Source organism: Schistocerca americana, chromosome 3 (genome assembly GCF_021461395.2).
Source record: "Schistocerca americana isolate TAMUIC-IGC-003095 chromosome 3, iqSchAmer2.1, whole genome shotgun sequence".
Lineage (NCBI taxonomy): Eukaryota > Metazoa > Arthropoda > Insecta > Orthoptera > Acrididae > Schistocerca > Schistocerca americana.
The window spans coordinates 268,861,284-268,874,391 of record NC_060121.1 but is presented as its reverse complement, the minus strand read 5'-3'; positions in this window follow the sequence as shown (position 1 = coordinate 268,874,391).

Sequence of the window (13,108 nt, the reverse complement as noted above, 5' to 3'; positions counted from 1 at the left end):
CTGTGCACCGCAACCACAAAATTTTTAGTTTGATAAAAATAAAATAAAGTAAATTGTTCTCACTTGTTGTGATCGAGAAGTAATGAACTATTAAAACACGGAGATGGAAGTCAAAATTTCTGACCTCTAAAACATATCTGTTCGTTTCAGATGCCTTTGTGCAAAGGCATCCAAGCAACACACGCCCCCATTCTTTGCCTTTCTTTGGCCAAGTCCAAGGCACTCCTGAGAATAACAGTCACACTATGTACTTTGAATGGAATCCGTCTTTTCTGCTTGCTTTCATGTTTCCTTACAAGTGACACGCTATAATCCACCCACTCCATTCGTCAACAATTGTTTTAAAATATCTGCTTGCCAACATTCAGCAATAATAAAGAATAATACGAGATACAAGGAAGCCGATGGTTACAGACTACTTCAATAGTTATGTTTTTAAACATAACAGAGGTGTGGTTTAAGATTTCAGTGAAATTATTTTCGCGTAATCTGGATTATTATCGATTTGTCTGTTGAGGCAATGGCTTTGAAGAATAGAGGACTTAATTTATAAACAGAAGGGGTGTTACCGCATTAATAGCTAGTACAAAGAAGAGCGCCTACTGAATGGATGCGTGAAACAAAAGCTCTTTGCCGGGGAAATTTTCTCAGTTTGCAAACGGACACGTGTAGAAAGTTTAAACACAATAGTGAATATTGCTTCTATACATACTTTGGAATTCGAATAGTCTCCTAGTCGCTATGGATAACTTCGTCATGCGTTTGTCATCATTACTGGTGGATATTACAAACACCGACAACAGTGAAAAGCATGGCCAGCCGTTAAATAAGTAACCTAAGAATGTGTCTTCTGAGATAGGGAAGTCTCAATGTATGCTTACAATACCGATACATTTTACTTTATCACAGCACAGATCTTTTTGACACAGACAGTGTTCATAAAAGATTGTAAATGAAAGGGAATCATTTAAAAAAATATATATGGAGACCCCCAGAAAACATATACTACATTCAGCCATAGAAAGTTTGGAAAATCGGTGCCCATGACCCAGATGTGGATGAGCAAGCGAAATAAAACTTCACTTGGTGAGAGGGTATGTGATTTTATTGGAGTGGGTCAAATTTAAAGGGAACTTGGTAGCAAAAGCCTACTCAGCAGTAAGACTTTGACTCTCACTGGCCTTGATGCTTGCTATGATTTGGTTGGAAAGAGAAAAAGCCGTTTTATAGTCTTCTGAGACAAGCTGATCATTGATGTCCTGGATACTGGCATGGGGATACAATTGATATCCGAGGTGGTCTCCCACGTGTGGTACAGATCTAGGGATCCTGCTGCCCACGTGAGTAGCTCTACGTCACGTTGACAGTTTATAAAGGAAGTGCCGTGTGCGAACGAGCATCGTTCTGTTGAAAACTGTCACCACGACGCTGTCATAAAGCGATAACACATTAGGACGCAGGATATCTGTGATGTACCGACGTACCGTCAGAGTTACCTCAGTCACTACCAGCGGTGACCTGACGTCATACCCAATGACTGTCTCCACCCCAGCATCAGGAGTAACACTGCTGTTCCTCTGTAAAACATTGGAAGAATGGCACCTCTCCCCAGACATCCTCCGTACTCACCGACGACGATCAACTGGGGTATCACAGAACTGCGATTCATCGCTGAACACAATGCGACGCCATTCGTTAGCAGTCCATGCTTACCAATAACAGCACCACTCCAAAGGCAGTCATTTAATTTGTGGTGTTAACGGTAGCCTTCACATGGGGCAGTAAGTCCCTAGTACGACTGTTGTTATTCTCTGACCAATAGTGCGGGATGAATGTTGCAGGTAGTCCACTGTCTGTTCTTACTTGGCAGGTGCAGATCTGGAAGGGTTACGACGACGTTGCTGCATAGTATCCGTGTGGTGGGCACTCTTGGTCGACTGGAACCTCGACTATGAATATGCCTATTCTCACTTCCAATGCAGTCCAATGTCGCACCACTGTCGCATCAGATCCCCCACAAATCTGGTTACTGCACGTTTCTAGAAGGCGGCCAACTGGAGAAGCATATTGGCGTGCCTTTCACACTCTGTTAGGTACTAGCAACGCTCCCTCACAGGTGTATTTGGAATCTAAGCGTTCTTCACAGTGATCGTTCAGCATCTGACGTTGTTCACGTACCTTATGTACACTACCAGGGCTGATAATAACACTAAATGCGGAAGACACTAATGCGCTATGGTGACAGTTCTAACTGTCCCAGAGAACTGCAACTATAATCATTTACTTACCCACCGACGCTGTGTACTTGCACAAAGTTACATTGGCATCCGATCATGTCTTCTGAGTGCTTCAGTTTTTTGTCAGGCACTATATCATATTTTACGGACTATAAGAAATTCAGGTGCATCTTATAAACGAAATTAACACACAAATGTGCAGTGTTTGATTTAAAATTCCCGCCAGTCCTAAAAATGCCCATATATTGGATGTCGCAGGAAGCCTGTCTCTAGCTGGCAAATTTGGATTCAACTGAGAGCACCAGTGCACCGATGCAACGGACATGATTGTGGGGATTTACAATCATGTTAATACTGTCTACTCCCGCCCCGCCACCACAAACTCAGAACACTGTCTAGCCTCTGAAGTGTCATTGCAGTCAACGATGCCAGTGAACTTGAACTGAAAGTGACTTGTGTTATCGGTAACTCTAACATTTTTGTTAGTAGCTGGTTTCGTAACGGAAAAAAGAAAGGTATTCATATGATGCGGGCTATAAATTGAAAGTAATAGCATATGCAGAAGAAGATGGAAACACAGCATCTGAGCGGCATTTCGGCTCTCCACCAACAGAAATAACCATTCGCTATTGGCGAGCTTGTAAAGGAGGACTGAAAAAAATGAGTAAGACTAAATGTGCAGAGTACTGCATGCAAAATAGCCAGAACTAGAAGCTAACAATGTTCAGGGATTTTAAAGGTCGATTCGGTCTTATTAGCTAAGAACTTTTTTAACATGGCTTTGCAATCTAATAATAAAAATGGTAAAAATGTTATTTTTTTAAATTTCTTAAAACTTAAGGTGCATCTTATAGTCGGTAGCGTCGTATAGTCCGTAAAATACTTTGTATGAAAGTGAATGTGTGTGTGTGTTTTCCACATCTCCTCTTAAACCACTCAACCGCTTTCAACCAAACTTCATGTACATGTTCCTTGCTGTCAGGCAAGAATCGTTGTGAGGATAAGAACCACCTACATATCATAGTTTATGTTGTGTTGGCAGAAGAGCCAACACCGTGTTACTAGTGGAAGCCGAAATGCACACGTTTTAGCTCACACAAGCTGGCGTGAGGAGGGAAGGACTATACGGACGTGAGGTCTGGAACATGACATGGAATTAGAATTCAGAAAGCGGACGTGATTACTTTGATACTTAACTTTAATCCATTAATGATGAACGTCGCTCTTGACGGTAAATCATTCACAATATTATCTGTTCAGAATACATTATTGAGGAATATGGCGCCTTTCTAGGTCGTAGCAAATAACGTAGCTGAAGGCTATGCTAAACTGTCGTCTCTGCAAATGAGAGCGTATGTAGACAGTGAACCATCGCTGGCAAAGTCGGCTGTACAACTGGGGCAAGTGCTAGGGAGTCTCTCTAGACTAGACCTGCCGTGTGGCGGCGCTCGGTCTGCAGTCACTGATAGTGGCGACACGCGGGTTCGACGTATACTAACGTACAGCGGCCGATTTAAAGGCTACCACCTAGCAAGCGTGTTGTCTGGCGATGACACCACAGTTTAGCAGATATGACATAATAAGTGAGATGCGTGATAAACTGCCGCAGCTTTCATGACGTTTATATTTATTACTTCTTTGTTTCTAATTCTGTTCGCAACATACTTCGCAAACAGTATCCAGATACGCCGCTGAATGTATCTACACTAATATATCAGTGTACGACAGATAGTTCAAGAGATAAGATGTCAAACACTGAGATGCATGAAAAAATGCCTCATAATGCATGGAGTTTTAATACATTTATACTTCACTACTAACACACTCTTGTAGTCGGGTAAGCTTACAGAAATCCCTGACATGTGGCAGGGCTTTTGACAGATTCAACTGCGAAGCGCAAACTGCTGTTGGCGAAAACAATAGCCGTCTACAGATCTATGAAGAGACGTTGCCATAGACACATTCATAAACTCGTGTTGTGGACACGCAAAGAAGCTGCACCCGGTGTACAGAAACTGTACAAGATAGGTACTCATGCATTTGTGCGTTATTCATATTTCTTTCTACGACTGTTTCATAATCTCAAATCTGTTTTCACAATCTGTTTGAAAAAGAATATACGTATTACAAAATATTATTTTGTCCAAACTTTCGATCGTTGCGCCTCGGCCCGGCTACTGGAGAAACGAATACATAGTCTAGTTTATATTAATAGCCGCTAGATGTAAGTTGCTTTGTGTTTTGCTTGGTAACCGTCATATGTTTAAAATGGCTACTCCGCAGCAGAAATCATTTTGTGTTCTCGAGTTTGCTAAGTGCAATTCCGTGATTACAGTGCAAACACGTTTCAGGTTGAGGTACCAAACTGATCCTCCGAATGGGTGGAACAATCGCAGATGTTATCGACAGTTTCTAGATACAGGATGTGTATGTAAAGGAAAGAGTCCTGGCCGCCCTCGTGTTCCTGAAGAAAATGTTCCACGGATTCAAACTGCTTTCCAACGTAGTTCTTCGAAATGAATTCGTGCCAGTCAGGAGTTACAACTGCCTACAAGAATTTGGCGTGTTTTGAGACGTCAGTTCGTTATGAAGGCGTACAAGTTACAGCTGTTACAAGCTCTGTGTCCTGTTGACAAACGGAAACGTGTGGCATTTTGTAACGAGAGTCTTGTTGCTATTGACAATGATAACACTTTCGCACAAGGCATCGTGTTCAGTTCAAAAATGGCTCTGAGCACTATGGGACTTAACTTCTGAGGTCATCAGTCCCCTAGAACTTAGAACTATTTAAACCTAACTAACACACCCATTCCAGAGACAGGATTCGAACCTGCGACAGTAGCGGTAGCGCTGTTCCAGACTGAGCGCCTAGAACCGCTCGACCACACCGGCCGGCAATCGTGTTCAGTGATGAAGCGACTTTCCATGTTAGTGGTCAGGTAAACAAACACAATGTTCGAATTTGCGGCCTACAGAACCACATGTAGCCACTGAAGCCGACCGAGCGGTTCTAGGCGCTTCAGTCTGGAACCGCGTGACCGCTGCTGTCGCAGGTTCGAATCCTGCCTCAGGCAAAGATGTGTGTGATGTCCTTAGGTTAGTTAGGTTTAAGTAGTAGTAAGTTCTAAGGGACTGATGACCTCAGATGTTAAGTCCCATAGTGCTCAGAGCCATTTGAACCATTTAGCCATTGAACATGTACGATATTCGCCCGAAGTCAATGTGTTTTGTGCGATATCCCAATCATCTGACACTTCCTGGCAGATTAAAGCTGTGTGCCGGGCCGAGACTCGAACTCGGGACCTTTGCCTTTCGCGGGCAAGTGCTCTACCAACTAAGCTACCCAAGCACGACTCACGCCCCGTCCTCACAGCTTTACTTCTGCCAGTACTTCGTCTCCTACCTTCCAAACTTTACAGAAGCTCTCCTGCGAACCCTGCAGAACTAGCACTAGCATAAAAGAAAGGATATAGCAGAGACATGGCTTAGCCACAGCTTGGGGGATGTTTCCAGAATGAGATTTTCGCTCTGCAGCGGAGTGTGCGCTGATATGAAACTTCCTGGCAGATTAAAACTGTGTGCCGGACCGAGACTCGAACTCGGGACCTTTGCATTCCGCGAGAAAGTGCTCTACCAACTGAGCTACCCAAACACGACTCACGCCCCGTCCTCACAGCTTTACTTCTGCCAGTACCTCCCGAATTAGAGTCTCGGTCAGGCACACAGTTTTAATCTGCCACGAAGTTTCATATCAGCGCACACTCCACTGCAGAGTGAAAATCTCATTCTGGAAACATCCCCCAGGCTGTGGCTAAGCCATGTCTCCGCAATATTCTTTCTGTCAGGAGTGCTAGTTCTGCAAGGTTCGCAGGAGAGCTTCTGTAAAGTTTGGAATGTAGGAGACGAGGTACTGGCAGAAGTAAAGCTATGAGGAGGGGGCGTGAGTCGTGCTTGGGTAGCTCAGTTGGTAAAGCACTTGCCCGCGAAAGGCAAAGGTCCCGAATTCGAGTCTCGGTCCGGTACACAGTTTTAATCTGTCAGGAAGTTTCATATCAGCGCACACTCCGCTGCAGAGTGAGAATCGCATTCTGGAAACATCCCAATCATCTGTTTACGGCCCATTTTTGTTTGATGGAAACACGGTTAACAGTCAGCAGTATCTCGCTATGTTACAAAACTGGTTGTTTCCGAGGCTGCACGAAGACAACTTCATTTTTCAACAAGACGGGGCACCCCCTCACTGGAGTTGCCAAGCGCGTGAATATCTGAAAGAAACTCTACCGAACCATTTGATTTGTCGTCAAGGAGCTGGTGACTTAGCATGTCTCAGCTGGGCTCCACGGTCACCGGATTTGACACCCTCTGACTTCCTCCTATGGGGTTTCGTTAAAGACAACGTTTATGTGCCACGACTCCCACAGAACCCGGAAGAGAAAATGTTCATGTTTGGTTGAAATCTTATGGGCCTTAACTGCTTAGGTCATGAGTCCCTGCCGGCCGGGGTGGCCAAGCGGTTCTAGGCGCTACAGTCTGGAACCACCCGACCGCTACGGTAGCAGGTACGAATCCTGCCTCGGGCATGGATATGTGTGATGTCCTTAGGTTAGTTAGGTTGTTCTAAGTTCTAGGGGACTGATGACCTCAGAAGTTAAGTCCCATAGTGCTCAGAGCCATTTGAACCATCAGTCCATCAGTCCCTAAGCATACACACTTCTTAAGCTAAATTATCCTAAGGAGGAACACACACACCCATGCCCGAGGGAGGACTCGAACCTCCGCCGGGATCAGCCGCACAGTCCATGACTGCAGCGCCTGAGACCGCTCGGCTAATTCCGCGCGGCACCTGGAAGAGTTAAAGAACCGAATCCGTACTGCCATAACATCAGTGACGAAGGACATGCTTCCCCAAGTTGGGAGGAATTTGAGTATCGATGTGACATTGGTCGTGTCGCTGACAGAGGACATGTTGAACATCCGTAATCTGACCCTGAGAGGTTCGTAAATGTGTGTGTAAAGTTTCATATTCGTGTGTCTTAAAGTTTAATAAATATATGCATTCGAAATACGTATATTCTTTTTGAAACACCCTGTGTATTAAAATGAAATTTTTTCGATATTATACTACAAACACAGTTCATTTTTTGTTTTCCTTTCTAACAGAAAACTGTCAAAATGAATTCATGGGCAATACTGCGTCCGTCAGTTAATATATGCCAAGCAGCAGATGATAACGATGCTACTGACGGTGCTGATGATAATGATGATTTGTAATTATTATGGGAAAAAAGAAAGCATCGTCTCTCTTAACATCGTGTTTCGCACAGCGTCTCATATTTATCGTCTTGTTCAGAAAGAACTGCACGTGGCTCCCACGCGCGGGAGATTTGCATGTTGCTGTCAGCTCATAACTCTGAGGCAGCGTTCTTTGTTATTTAGGGGTACGCTGTTCGCAGCGTTTACCCTAGGTCGCTTGTCTCGTTTCTCTTCATTGTGCAGGGCTGCCGTACTGTCGCTTTCCATTATGCTGATGGCAGGAAAGTGGCCGATAAAGCAGAGGCGAACTTAACGAGAAACAACGGTGTTCACGCTACGAAAAGCAGACTAATGTTTGTTTCTGCTCGATTACACCTCAGTTTCCGCGTGTTACGGTCACATTGTTGCTGTATAGCTGATGGAAAACTCGTGTCTTCAAAGCGACTTGTCATGATTTACTTCTCACAGATGAAGCCCACGTCGCGATTGGTACGTTTATTTCTTATTTATCCTGAAGCTTCTCTAGGCAGAGCGACATGCGGATAGCGATTTGCGGTAGTATAGCGTACTAAAGGTATAAAAGGACACTGCATTGACCGAGCAGTCGTGTGTACTCAGGTGATTCATGTGAAACGGATTTAGAAGTTAGTATAGCGGTACGATGGGATTAACATCCTTTGAACGCTGAATCGTAATTGGAAGTAGACGCATGGGGCATTCCATTTCGTTGGGGAGTTCGAAATTCCGAGATCCACAGTGTCAGGAGTGTGCCGAGAGGGCCGGCCTCGGTGGCCGAGCGGTCCTTGGCGCTACAGTCTGGAACCGCGCGACCGCTACGGTCGCAGGTTCGAATCCTGCCTCGGGCATGGATGTTTGGGATGTCCTTAGATTAGTTAGGTTTAAGTAGTTCTAAGTTCTAGGGGACTAATGTCCACAGCCGTTAAGTCCCATAGTGCTCAGAGCCATTTTTTCTGCCGAGAGTACCACGTTTTAGGCATTACCTCTCGCCACGAACAATGCAGTGGCCAACGGCCTTCATTTAGTGACCTAGAGTAGCTACGAATGCGTAGAGTTGTCAGTGCTAACAGACAAGCAACACTGCGTGGAATAACCGCAGTAATCAATGTGGACGTACGACGAACTATTCGTTAGGACAGTGCGGCAAAATTTAGCGTTAATGAGCTGCAGCAGGAAACGACCGATGTATGCCTGCAACGCCTCTCCTGTGCTCGTGACCATTTAGATTGGACCGTAGCCGACTGGAGATCCATCACGACCTGGTCAGTTGGCGAGATCTGACGGTATGGTTCGACTGTGGCGCAATCCCCACAAAGCCATGGATCCACGTTGTCAACAACGCACTGTGGAGGCTGGTGATGGCTCCATAATGGTGTGGTCTGTGTGCACGCAGAATGGAATGGGTCCTCTGGTCCAGCTGAATATCTTGGAGGCCACTTGCAGCAATTCATGGACTTCATGTCCCAGACAACGATGGAATTCTTATGGATGACAATGCGCCATGTCGCTGGGCCCCAGTTGTTCGCCATTGGTTTGGAGAACATTCTAGACAGTTCGAGAGAATGATTTGGCCACACAGATCGCCCGACATGAGTCTCATCGAACATATATTGGGCGTAGAGAGATCAGTTCGTGCACAAAATCCTGCAGTGGTGACACTTTGGCAGTTATAGACGGCTGTATAGGCAGCATGGCTCAGTACTCCTGCATGGGACTTCCAACGACTTGTTGAGTCCATGCAACGTCGAGTTACATGACTTTTGTAACCTGAGTGTATACTGCCCATGCGCCTGCAGTCACTTCGAATCCTGGACGAGGAAGAAATTTTTATCTCTAGCCTTCAGTCGGCAATGGGAGGAAAAATGATAGGATATAGTTCTCATCACCAGATTCTGGGGCAGTGTCCTATGTTGAGCTCGAAACTCCTCTACAATCTATCATTGTGATATTTCGATCCAAAGGCATTTGCAGACATTATGCTCGGCGGGTCACTTGTAAGGTGTCCGTTCCATTCCTCTCACAATTTTCAATTAAGATAGCAAGGTTGCATAGATCCTTAAATAAAGAGAGAACAGAATCAAGATGAGCAAGAGCAATGTGATTTATGAATCACCTGGATATATTGGGTTTTCTGGAGAAACTGTAAATATTTTTAGAAATGGTAGTATAGAATAATTCGAATAAAAAATTCCACATAATATGTTTTCCAATTATTATTGGGTACAGAGATACAGCTGATACAATATAATCCAAATTAATACTCACAGCAAATGTTAAACAAAGGCAAATATTTATGTACGAAGTTGATCTTCATTACCTTCCGCCTCCGACTTCCATGCACTTTTTCGAGGAGCCTTCTCTGTAAATTAGTAATGTGGCACGACAGGCAATTAGCTGATCTTCATCTACACACATCAAAAAAAGTTTTGCATCACCTCGATTCCGAGAGTTCTGGAACCTGTACAGAAAATTGGAATAGAGATCAACATAAACATCATTTCCGCCCTTTTTATTGCTCATGAAAACTACACATTGCGTGCTTTACCACCATACAGCGAGACCTTCAGACGTTGTCGTCCAGATGTCTGTACACACTGGTACCTCTAATACCCAGAAGCACGCCTCTTGCATTGATGCATGCCTGTATTCTTCATGGCATACTATCCACAAGTTCATCAAGGCACTGTTGGTTCAGGTTGTCCCACTCCTCAACGGAGATTCGGCTTAGATCCCTCAGAGTGGTTGGAGGATCACGTTCTCCATAAACAGCCCTTTTCAATCTATCCCAGGCATGTTTGGTGGGGTTCATGTCTGGAGAATATGCTGGCCGCTCTAGTCGAGCGATGTCGTTATCCTGAAAAAAGTCATTCATAAGATGTGCACGATGGAAGCGCCAATTGTCGTCCATGAAGACGAATGCCTCGCCAGTATACTGCCGATATTGTTGCACTATCGGTCGGATGATGGCATTCACGTATCGTACAGCCGTTACGGTGCATTCCATCTGTACTACGCTGCATGGTGTCGTTGTCGCAAAGGTGGATCTCGCCATGGGGGTCGGGAGTGAAGTTGCGCATCATGCAGTCTATGAAAACAATTTGAGTCGTAACACGACGTTCTATGGCTGCACGAATAGCATTATTCAACATGGTGGCGTTCCTGTCAGAGTTCCTCCCTCCTCCGCAGCTCGTGCGGAAGCGTTCTCGCTTCCCACGCCCGGGGTCCCGGGTTCGATTCCCGGCGTGGTCAGGGATTTTCTCTGCCTCGTGATGACTGGGTGTTGTGTGATGTCCTTAATTTAGTTAGGTTTAAGTAGTTCTAAGTTCTAGGGGACTGATGACCATAGATGTTAAGTCCCATAGTGCTCAGAGCCATTTGAACCATTTTTTGTTCCTCCGAGCCAAAATTCGTTGGTAGCGGTCATCCACTGCATCCCTTGGGCGGCCTGAGCGAGGCATGTCATCGTCAGTTCCTGTCTCTGTATCTCCTCCATGTCCGAACAATATCGCTTTGGTTCACACCGAGACACTTGGACATTTCCCTTGTTGAGAGCCCTTCCTGGCACAAAATAACAATGCGGACGCGATCGAACCGCGGTATTGATCGTCTAGGTGTGGTTGAACTACAGACAACACGAGCCGTGTACCTCCATCCCGGCAAGAATGACTGGAACGGATCGGCTGTCGGACCCCCTCCGTCTAATAGGCACCGGTCATGCATGGTTGTTTACATATTTGGGCGGGTTTAGTGACGTCCCTGAACAGTCAAACTGACTGTGTCTGTGATACAATATCCACAGTCAAAGTCTACCTTCAGGAGTTCTGAGAACTGGGGTGATGCAAAACTTTTTTTGATGTCTGTACATACACATTCAGCAAGTCACAATGCGGTGCGTGGCGGAGGGTACCTTCTATCACCACTAGTTATTTCCTTTCCTGTCCCACTCGCAAATGGAGCGAGAGAAAACCGACTGTCTATATGCCTCCATATGAGGCCTAATTTCTAGTATCGTATCTTCGTGGTCCTTACGCCCAATGTATGTTGGCAGCAGTAGTATCGTTCTGCAGTCAGCTCCAGATGCTGGTTCTCTAAATTTTCTGAATAGTATTCCTCAAAACGAATGTCACCTTCCCTCGAGGGACACCCATTTGAGTTCCCAAGGCACCTGCATAACACTTGCGTGTTGTCTGAACCTACCAGTAACAAATCTAGCAGCCCGCTTCTGAATCTCTCCAATGTCTTCCTTTAATCTGTCCTGATACGGATCCAAAACACTCAAGCAATACTCAAGAACAGATCGCCCAAGTGTACAACATGCGGTCTCCTTCTCCCAGTAAACCGAAGTCGACCATTCGCCTTCTCTATCACAATCCTCATATGCTCGCACCATTTCACATCGCTTCGTAACCTTTCGCCTAGATATCTAAACGACTTGACTGCGTCATCAGGCCACTACTAATGCTGTATCCGAACATAATAGGCTGTTGTTCCTACACATGTGCTGTAATTGAGACATACACCTTACTGAAAACGAGTTTCCAGCGCTACTGAAAGAGTTTCCTTTGGCTCCGAGGATGGATAAGTTTTTTCAGTATGATGTGGCCCCTGCACATTTGAATCAGGTGAAAAGTGCCCTCAGTTTTCGAAGTAGTCTCTTAGACCACGACATTTTGAACGATCGATGGAATCATCTCTGAACTGCGATTCTGCGTGGTGTGATAAAGACGAAAAAAGTGTTTTGGCCGACATTTTCTCAGCAGTGGCAATAGGTGTAAGGGTGTCAAATCTGGCGGACAAGATAATTAAGTTTTCCTGTTGCCAAAGAGTCTCGTAGGCGACTGGATTGTCCTGGTCTTCGGTGTTCTTACTCTTCTTTTTATGTATTAATTCATGAAACTAGTGTATTCTTCATAGATTACTGCTACAGTGCTGCAAGGTAATCAGCAAGAAAAATGCCTTTTCTTAACCGGAAATTGTTTTCCCAGCGGATTACATGGATCCCATCCTTTTCCAGTACTAGCCTAGAGGCTCCTTCCTCCAGCTATGATCGCTATTCAGCTTGTGTTATGAAGTGGTGGATCCTCTAGTCATCCAGAGTAAGAAATCGGGGAACAAAAAAATAAGTTCGAGTGTGTATAAAACGGTAGTGCTGAGAAGTATCTTCATATTTTCGAGGCATATTGACTGATCCAGTAGCCAGACTGGCGGCGTCGCCGTGGGTACTCTCTCGTCTCCCCTAGTGACAGACCGAGCGAGGTGGCGCAGTGGTTAGACACTGGACTCGCATTCGGGAGGACGACGGTTCAATCCCGCGTCCGGCCATCCTGATTTAGGTTTTCCGTGATTTCCCTAAATCGCTCCAGGTAAATGCCGGGATGGTTCCTTTCAAAGGGCACGGCCGGCGTCCTTCCCTAATCCGATGAGACCGATGACCTCGCTGTCAGGTCTCCTTCCCCAAAACAACCAACCAACCAACCCTAGTGACAGCTTAGTTAATGAATGCCTTCGAGAAGAAAACACTGGAATCTGCTTGTTTAAACCTGCAGTATTTTGGAGATACGTTGTTGCCCCATGATGAATATAAATTACATGAATTTTTA